At 44.7% G+C, this 9,923-nt stretch overlaps 1 protein-coding gene across 1 annotated transcript in view; it reads right to left on the minus strand.

The window, feature by feature from the left end:
* The window catches only part of UXS1 (UDP-glucuronate decarboxylase 1), a 76,199-nt gene extending 71,146 nt beyond the window's left edge, over positions 1 to 5,053 (minus strand). The window contains exon 1 of the mRNA XM_008592578.1: positions 4,997 to 5,053. The gene's annotated coding sequence lies outside the window, so the exon portion shown is untranslated. The remainder of the gene's footprint in view (positions 1 to 4,996) is intronic.
* Between the last annotated feature and the right edge of the window lie 4,870 nt (positions 5,054 to 9,923).

Consider the following 9,923-nt stretch of genomic DNA (forward strand, 5'->3'; position numbering starts at 1 on the left):
TCCACCATCACAAGCCACACAACGTCCCCACCGGGCACCTTTTTTTTGGTGCAACGGAACCCTTTCCACCTTTATCTTTCCTAATACCTCCACCCCTTGCTACCTAGTCACTGTTGTTCCCCAACTAACTTTCTATTCCCGCGCAGAGCTTTTCCACCTTTTCCATCCACCCCCAAGACAGCGTCGAGCAGCCTTTCTCCCAGTCCTAGTGGGAATGTCCTAACAACATCAATTGTTGCAACTGGCCTGTCAGGCAGGGCCTTGGGACATACTCTATGGGCGGTACAAGACGTTAATAACAAACTACAAAAGGCTTTCACCTCCACAGCTGAATCTCTATCTGCCTTACAAAGACAAATTACCTCCCTAGCTAAAGTTACCTTACAAAACCACCGAGCACTAGACCTCCTCATGGCAGAAAAGCGCGGCACTTGCATCTTCCTCTGGGAAAAATGTTGCTATTATATCAATGAATCAGGACTAGTAGAAATCAATATTGTCAAACTCACCAACTTAGCCTCAGACCTCAGAGCCAACTGCCCGGATCCTTTCTCCTCTTTTTTCCAAGGCTCACTTCTTGCTTGGGTATGGCCAATATTAGGGCCTGTAAGCATAATACTCATAGCCTGTCTTTTTTTGCCTTACATCATAAAGTTCATCCAGTCTCAAGTGGACAGAATCTCTAACCAGACTTTCAACCAGCTTTTACTCAGGAATTACCAGCTGCTGGCTACAAAAGACCCTGCCCGCCCTTCACCAGATCAGCTAACCCGCTGTTAAAATGGACCTGCCTCGTCGATGGTCCCTGTTCCTGAAAGCTTTGGCCACGGACGCCTGGATGCTCTCCCCTACAGCCTCCTACACACACTGGACTGAACAAATCACTGACCTGTGGCTTCAGGGAACCTTTCTAAAGTTCTCCCCCTTCAAAATTATCTAATTCTCTACCCTCTTTTGGGTCCTGTTACAAAATCCCCAATCTCCTCCCAATTCCTCTTCCACTACTACGCCCCCGTCCAGCAGGAAGTAGCTCGAAGATCACGGCGACCCATTCCCACAACAGAGGAAACAGGGAGGAATGTAAGGACACCGTGGGCACTCAAGCGGAGGGGGCGGGGGAAGGCACTCCCTGGCAATATGGTGCCCTTCTGGGTTCTTCTCCACAGTAAAAGCCCGCCGGTGCCAAAACCTCAACCAGTCACAGGTCAGGGCTTACTTCCTGCCCAGCCCCGTCCAATCAGCTACCGCCCCGTCCACCCCCTATCAAAACCTGGAATGCAGCTCCCTATATATATACATGCAGTTCTTGAATAAAGTGGAACTTCTCTGGCGAACTGTCAGCTCGGGTCCTTTCGTCTTATCAGATCGGGTCCGTGCGCCCTTTCATTAATTACACTGACACTCAAACCAGAAAAAGACATCATAAGAAAATTACAGACCAGTATCTATTTTGAATACGGACATAAAAATCCTCAACAAGTACCAGAAAATTGAATCCAGTAATATAAAAAAAAGGATTATACACCATAGCCAATTAAGACTTATTCCACATACGTAAGGCTGTTTGCAAATTCAGCAAATTGGGGGTAGAGGGAACTTTCTCAATTTAACAAAGTCATCTATAACCCCACAGCTAATATAACACTTAACGGTGAAAGACTGAAAGCTTTCCCCATAAGATCAGAAACAAGGCAAGATGTCTGCTCTTTCCACTTGTACTCAGTGCTGTACTAGAGGTTCTAGGCAAGACTATAAAGCAAGGAAATGAAATAAAAGGTATCCATATTGAAAAGGCAGAAGTTATATATAATTGCAGATGACATGATCTTGCATTTAGAATATCCAAAAGAATCCAATTAAAACTATTCAAACAAACCAATGAGTTCAGCAAGGTTGCAGGATACAACAAAACACAAAAGTCAACATATTTCTATACATTTGCAATACACAATCTAAAAATAAAACTAGCAAAACAATTCCATCTACAATAGCAACAAAAAGAATAAAATATGTTAGAATAAATTTAACAAAAGAGTATAAAACTTGTACTCTGAAAACTACAAAGACATACTGAAAAATTGAAGCCCTAAAAAAATGGGATGATATCCCATGTACCAGGATAAGAAGACTTAATATTGTTAAGATAGCAGTACTGCCCAAATTGATCCACACACTCTATGTGGCCTCTGTCAAGATCCCAGTTGGCTTCTTTAGAGAAATTGAAAAGCCAATCCTAAAATTCATAAGGAATTGCAAGGGATCCAGAATAGCCAAAACTATCTCAAAAAAAAAAAAGAAGAAAGTTGGAGGACTTACACTTCCCAATTTCAAAATTTACCACAAAGCCACAGTAAATAAGATGGTGCAGTATTGGAAAAAGGTAGACATATATTTAATGGAATTAAGACTCTAGAAATAAATACTTACATTTATGGTCAACTGATTTTCAACAAAAGGGCCAGGAAAATGCAATGGGCAATGATTAGTCCTTTTAACAAATTGTGCTGGACAACTGGACAGTCATTTGCAGAAGAATGAAGAACGCTTACTTAACACCATATTCAAAAATCAACTCAAAATGGATCATAAACCTAAATTTAAGAACAAAAGCTACAGAACAGTTAGAAAAAACAGAGCAAAGCTTTGTGGCTTTAGACAATGAATTCTTAAATATGACACCGAAATATGGCCCTTAAATATATGAAAGCAACAAAAGAAAAAAAAGAAAAAAGACTTCATTAACATTAAAGAACACCATCACCCTCAAGAAAGTGAGAAGACACTCCACACAATGTGAGAAAATATTTGCAAATCATTTATCTGATAAAGAACTTGTATCTATGTAGAGGATTCATAAAACAAATGTACCTCACAGGGCCCGGTTTTCCAAAGCCTTGCAGTTTCAAATATTGACCTTGCAAAGGACAGGAAATTTTCCCCAGGCTATTGAATCTTTCTCTTGCAAGATAAGAATTGTAACACAGCAAGGTTGTTGGCTCAAAGACAAGTTACTAATTGATATGTAAAGTTACTAAAAAGCTGCTGGAGGGAAAGGAACATTGGCTAAATCAAGCCTTTGTTAGTGGATCACTTAATTGCCTAACAGAATGTCATCTGACTTGTTTTGACTGAATCTTACCAGCTTCTATTGTAAAACTTGTTAAACTGTACTTAGCAAAACCCCACCTGTGTCTCTTCCTGTAACTTGCTGGTCTGGAGAATAAATGCAGGAAGAGAACCCCACTTCATGGTTAATTTCCCAAATGGAAGGATGCCTCAGGCTTGAGGGTCCTGGGATATTAACCCCTTTCTGGGGCTTCTCACTGCTCAAAAGAGATGGGCTTTGAGTAATCTTTGGCGGCTCCATCACCCAGGGGAAAAGGGGTGACAAATCCGTGCGAGACAAAGCAACATATCTAGAATATATAAAGAATGCTTATAACTCCATAATGAAAAGAAAAATAACCCAATTTTAAAATGTGCTATGTACCTGAATAGAAATTTCTCCAGAGAAGATTTATAAATGGCCAATAAAGCATCTGAAAAGATGCTCAACATCATTAACCATCAGGGAAATGAATATCAACAACACAAAGAGATCGCTTCACACCTACTAGGAGAGCTACAAACAAAAAGACAGTCACGAATGGTGTCAAGGATGTGGAGAAACAGGGACCCTCGGACACTGCTGGTGGAAATATGAAATGGTGCAGCTGCTTTCCCAAACAGTCTGGCAGTTCCTCAAAAGATTAACACAGAGTGGTCATATAACCCATACAAAAATGCAGAAATAAAATGTGCTATCTTCACAGGATTATTTGGTAATAAAATATATGATGTACTGGCACAAGATACAACATGAATGAACCCTGAAAACATTATGCTAAGTGAAAGAAGCTAGTCACAAAAGTACAAATACTACATTATTCCATCCACATGAAATATCTAGAATTGGCAAACCCATACAGACAGAAAGTAGATTAGTGGTTGTCCAGGGCTTGGAGTATGGAGGGCCTTGGGGGAAAATGGGGAGTGACTGCTAATGGGTAAAGTGTTTCTTTTGCGGGTTCTAAAAAATTGCATGTGCTGTCGGTTGCACAACTCTGTGAATATACTGAAAACCACTGAATTACAGTTTACAGGGTGAATTATATGGTACATGAATTATACCTCAATAAAGCTCTCACTTAAAAATGCAAAGGTACAATCTCTTTGGACACACTTTGTTACACAATAGTTAAATGGGGTTCATTCACTGGTGAATTTGTATTGATGTTTAACAAGGAAACTATGATTGTTCAAGGAAGGCCCTGGTGTATTCATCAAAGTGGTCTGTGAAAAATAAAAGGTTAAAACCTCTGGAAAACGATTTCACACTTACTCAAAACATTAAACATACGGTTTCCATATGACCCAGTAAATTCAACCCTAGATATACCAAAAAAAATTGAAAACCTATGTCCACACAAAAAGTGATACATATATATCCACAGCAGCAATATTCATAACAGCCTCAAAGTGTTAACAACCCAAATGTCCATCAACTGAGAAATGGATAAACAAAATGCAGCACATCCATACAATGAATAGTGTCCAGCCATGAAAAGGACTGAAGCACTGATTCATGCTACAGCGTGGATGAGCCTTGGAAACATTACACTCAGTAATGTCCAGAAGAAATCGGATGCAAAAGATGACACAGCATTTCACTCACATGAAATGTTCAACAAAGGCAAATCCACAGACAGTATGTTTTAGTGGTTTCTTGGACCTGGGGGAGGGGGAATTGGAAGTGACTGAGAATGCTTGTGATGTTTCTTTTGGGAGTGAGGAAAACATTGTGGAATTAGGAAGCAGTGATGTGGTACAACTCTGTGAACATGCTATGACCCACTGAACTGAATATTTGACAAGGGTGAATTTTACGTATGTGAATTCTCTCTCAAGAACAAAAGTTTCTTAATATGAAAAATACTAATCAGATGTGCCAACTTACCAAAATTCTCTTACGATCCTTTTCTGATAAAAACTTTACCGGCGGGTATTTCTGGGTGAAGCTGTATAACATGAAGAAATCAAAAAAGAAAAAGTCAAACATTTCATGGATTGTCTCCACCTACCTTCAATGCAAACACCAGATTCTGGAATTGTTACTGTCACCCCTTCTCTCTGCTCCGAATGAGTGCTGGAGGAACCAAGCAGTCACTAGCTAACTGAGTTCAAGAAACATCTCTCTGCCTCTTGTTCAGAATCAAGCTAAGGACATGACCTGAGAGTCTGCCCTGAGAAGTGCAACTGTGAGCCGTTATGAGACCCGCAGCTGCGGAGGCAGAGGCAGAGGCGGCGCTGCCTCAGCTGGTCCATCAAACACGAGGGAGCAGCAGAGGCTCGTGGGGCGCCATGCTGGGCCCGTGGAAAAAATCACCCTCGTGAAGAAACAGGCCCAACATGGGACAGACTGTGCCTCGCAAGCATGAGAAAGAAGTTATTAACAAAAACTCTGTCTCCTGTTCTGGACAGTTTCACAACTCCAGCCTCCCCTTCTGACCAGAGTCCCTGGGCATCAGCCCCTCTGTCTCTCCTGGGCTACTCTGACCCTGTCTTAAGGCTCACCTGACCTTTCAACACCCTCTCGCCCCCTGAAAGGTGCCATGGTCCCCAACCCACACTGAGGTTCCAGGAGCAGGGAAGCATAATTGGCACATAAAACGCCCGATGAAGGTGATAAAGGCAGACATGAAATATTCATTCTTAAAGCGATCCAGTTAGAAACAAGAGTACTTTTTTTTTTCCTTTTTGTCTTTTTTACTGACCGGTCACGGGATCGCAACCCTTGGTGTCACGCCCGTACCGGGGACCGGCAACGGGATCGCAACCCTCGGTGTTGCGCCCACACTGCGCTCAGCCAGTGAGTGGGAACCGGTCTCTATATGGGATCCGAACCCTCAGCGGGAGCGCTACCGCGCTCCCAAGCGGCGCACTCTCCAGTGCGCCACCGGGCCGGCCCGAAACAAGAGTACTTTAAATAAAATCTGACAGATCAGCTTTATGGTTATTATTTTATTGGGAGAGGTATGGGCCAGGGGGCGCTATCTCCATCCCTTCCCCGTCCTCAGCACCAGCACAGGGCTAGGATACAGAATGAACCTCCTTAATGGTCACTGAACTGAACAGAACAAGACACTAGAAAGAAGACTGGAAGCAGGTGTTTCTCATCTCCTGAAAGCGTGGAAACACGCTTATACTGGAGAGGCTTTCTTTTATGATGCAGACAAAATCCCTTATTAAGGGCTTCCAGGTTCTCAAAAGGTCAATTTCCCTTGCAGACCACAAAAGCAGAGGTTGGCAGATGGGAGGTTCTGAGGGTACAGGTGGGAATCTTGTATTGGTGACAACCCCCAAGTGAGACCCCAACAGCTCTGTACCCCTCAGGGCCACCTCCGGTCCAGGGGTAACAACAGCTCCCCCTCCACGGGCTGCCCCAGGCCCAGGCTGTCATTTGGCACATGCTGCCCATAGCGAGTGCTAATGAAAGCTGTCAGCACTGCTGCTGTGGAGCAGGGGGCATGTTCTGCCTCCAGCCAGGGGCAATGCTGGAAGACTTAAGGGGACAGGACAGGTGACTGCCAAACAGCACTGTCATTCCAGCTCCTTCCTCAGTTCTTCAGCCGGGGGCCGTCTGCGTGCACCCCACACCCGCTCTAACTTCCCTCATCCTGAGCTCAGACTCCAGCCTCTATTCCGACAGCCACGTGCAGCCACGTGGCACATGAGCAGTGCGACTCTTCCAGACTGCAGAGGAAAATGCTGGCACCAGATGTGACTTGTCGCTGTGCTTTGCTCACTGTGGGAGTTCCTTCTCTACCATCTATCTGACATTAAAGCAGGTGCCAGAGGGGAAGGGGCACACAGTCACAGACTGGAAGATGATGTGGAGCCAGAGGACACGATTCCGGGAGCAGCAGAGGCTCAGGATGATGACGTGTGCCCCGGGAGTGAGCATGCCAATCGGCCAGGAGACAAATTTTAATCCAATTTATTAGCTCAAAACAGTCCCTGTCTAGAAGCTTACAATGAAATTTGGTGTGTTACTTATACCAGGAAGAAAAGAGCAAACTGTTACAGGAAATGTACTTCAAAGAGATAAACTGAAGAAAGCATAGCTGCCCGACACACACAGTGCACATGATTGACTAAAAAGTAGTCATCCCTCAGTACCCACGGGGCATTGGTTCCAGGACCCCTTGCAGACACCAAAATCTGCAGATGCTCAAGCCCCTCATGAAAAATGGCATAGTATTTGCATATAAACTACACACATCCTCCCATATACTTTAAATCATCTCTAGATAACTTAGTAAATGCCATGTAAACAGTTGTTATACTGTATTATTTAGGGAATAATGACAAGAAAAAAAGCCTGTTCAGTACAGACGCAACCATTCATTTTTTCCTGAATATTTTCAATGGTTGAGTCCACAAATGCGGGCCCCACAGACATGGTGGGCCAACTGTACTCCAAACACTACGTGCTGAAACCTTTAATTTTAAAAAATAAAAAATAGGTTGAATTTCTTGCTTTGTTTTTCTTCAACGTGTAGAAACAAAGTTTTAGATTTCCTATGTATAATCAAGTTAGTAAGGTTTTTAAAACCTATCTTCTACCCCTCATTTCTTCCTTGGAGAAGTCACGGTCACAACACTGTGAGGAGCAGCTAGGGGACAGCTCCTCCGTGTCCACTTCAGCACGCATGCCACACACCGTCTGCCTTCCTGCACTCACGGGGGACGAGTGGGTGACTGTGGGTGCTACTGGCCAGGCCACGCTTCCAGCCACTGCTCCGTGCTAGCAGCTCCTGCAGGACCCACTCAGAGCCAGGCAGCAGAGAGGCACACAGCTTCCTTTAAGAACTGAAGGGGGTGAAAACCCACCCAGCCTACTGGCTCATTCATTTACCGAGGAACTTTTAACTGAGCACCTGCTCTTCGCTAGGCACAGGGAACACAACAGCAAACAGGCAGAGGCACAAGCCTGCATCCCCGGGAGAGAGAGAGACAGCGGGCAGGGGCCAGGAGCACAAACTGAGCAGGTCATCTCTTCCGACCCCAATCATCCCTTTGCTAGTTATTTTATGTCAGTCCAGACTCTAACCTTACTGTTTAGTAGGACAGCCAGTAACAAGTATTCTTAGGTAGAATTTAAATTACCACCATCCACTTGCTATCCAAAGAACATTTAAAAATATGAAGCTGAAATTAAACAAATAGCATATAACCAAAATACTGAGAAATAGGAGTGTGCCAGGAAAGGGGAAAAGCCCACAGGCAATCCGCTTACTTGGGCTCATAGAACAGCACGGTCCTCATTTCTTTCCCTGCACAAATATAATCTTTAAGTTTCAAAGTGACGAGCACATCAGGAAAGTGCATTTCTAGCTGCATTCCTGCCATGCCAGTGTCTAGAGAGCTGTTTGATCCCTCCCACCACACAGTCACGAAAAACGCAGCCAGGCAGGGCTGCGGCCACTCCTGCCACTGAGCCCTCCCAGCCACGCCTGTGCTTGACCTCCTGACTGCAACAGAGATGCAGGCTCACCTGCCCCCGACCTGCTCAGTGACATGCATAATAGAACCTTTTGGAATGAGCAGCCGACAAGCAGATACAAGGGGCCAGGCTGGCTCCCACCCCGTTTCCAAGAACAAGCTACTGGCATATTCTTAAGATTAGATTTTCACTTGCACTTCTCTTTCCAGTTTAAAAGCACAAAGAACATCACAAAAGTATCAAAGGGATCACATAATCCTCACATTCCAAGAGATCTCGTTCATGAGCCATCACCTTAGGGAAACTATCTAATTCACTCATTTTTCTTTTCATAAATAAGAAGTAAAAAAAAATTTTTTTTTTCAAAAAGATGATTGGTAAGGGGATCTTAACCCTTGCCTTGGTGTTATCAGCACCATGCTCTCCCAAGTGAGCTAACCGGCCATCTCTATATAGGGATCTGAACCCATGGCCTTGGTGTTATCAGCACCATGCTCTCCCAAGTGAGCTAACCGGCCATCTCTATATAGGGATCTGAACCCATGGCCTTGGTGTTATCAGCATCACACTCTCTCAAGTGAGCCACGGGCCAGAGCCCAATAAGGGAATAATTTTGCCTAAAGAAAATGATAACTAGTGGACAGATTTTTTTTCCCCACCAACATAAAACCTGTGTTGGGTTATTTCTTAACATAAATAATTTATTTGTTTAAAAAACTCCAATTAAAATCTCTCAAATTATGTAGTCTCTGTAGGGACTCTGTGAGTACCCGAGCCGGACACACCTTAACAATATGGCGCCCTCCCGGGTTCTTCTCCACAGCCAACAAGCCCACCGGCATGAAATCTTAACCAGTCACAGGTCAACATTTGTCTCCCGCCTAGCCCTGCCCAATCAGCTAATGCCCCGTTCACCTTTTGCCTGATCCCGGAACGCAGCTCCCTATAAATGTACCAAATGTACCCGCAGCTTTCAATAAAACAGGACTTCTCTGGCGAACTGTTAGTCCGAGTCTCAGCCGTTCTTTTCCTTTCAATGGTGCCGAAACCCGGGAAGGAGTTCGTCCCTCACCCGCGTCAGGGGACTCCTCCTTCGAACTCCTCCACGACTCTCGGGTCTGACGGTCCACCCTCGCCCATTTTCTCCGGCGCTAGCTCCTTTCACTCACCACCGGCTCATCTGTAGGTAAGCCCCCTTTTCTCCCCCTTCTTCAGAATACCAGCTCCCCTCCGGTTACCGTAGGGTAACTGGTCGGGGCCGTCTGGTTACCCTAACGCCTAGTTTAACTTACAAAACTACCCTCCTCGGGGCCGGCCCGGTGGCGCACTGTGCTAGTGTGCCGCTTGGGAAGCGCGACAGCGCTCCCACCGAGGGTTC

Source organism: Galeopterus variegatus, unplaced genomic scaffold (assembly GCF_000696425.1).
Source record: "Galeopterus variegatus unplaced genomic scaffold, G_variegatus-3.0.2 Scaffold8044, whole genome shotgun sequence".
Taxonomy (NCBI): Eukaryota; Metazoa; Chordata; class Mammalia; order Dermoptera; family Cynocephalidae; genus Galeopterus; species Galeopterus variegatus.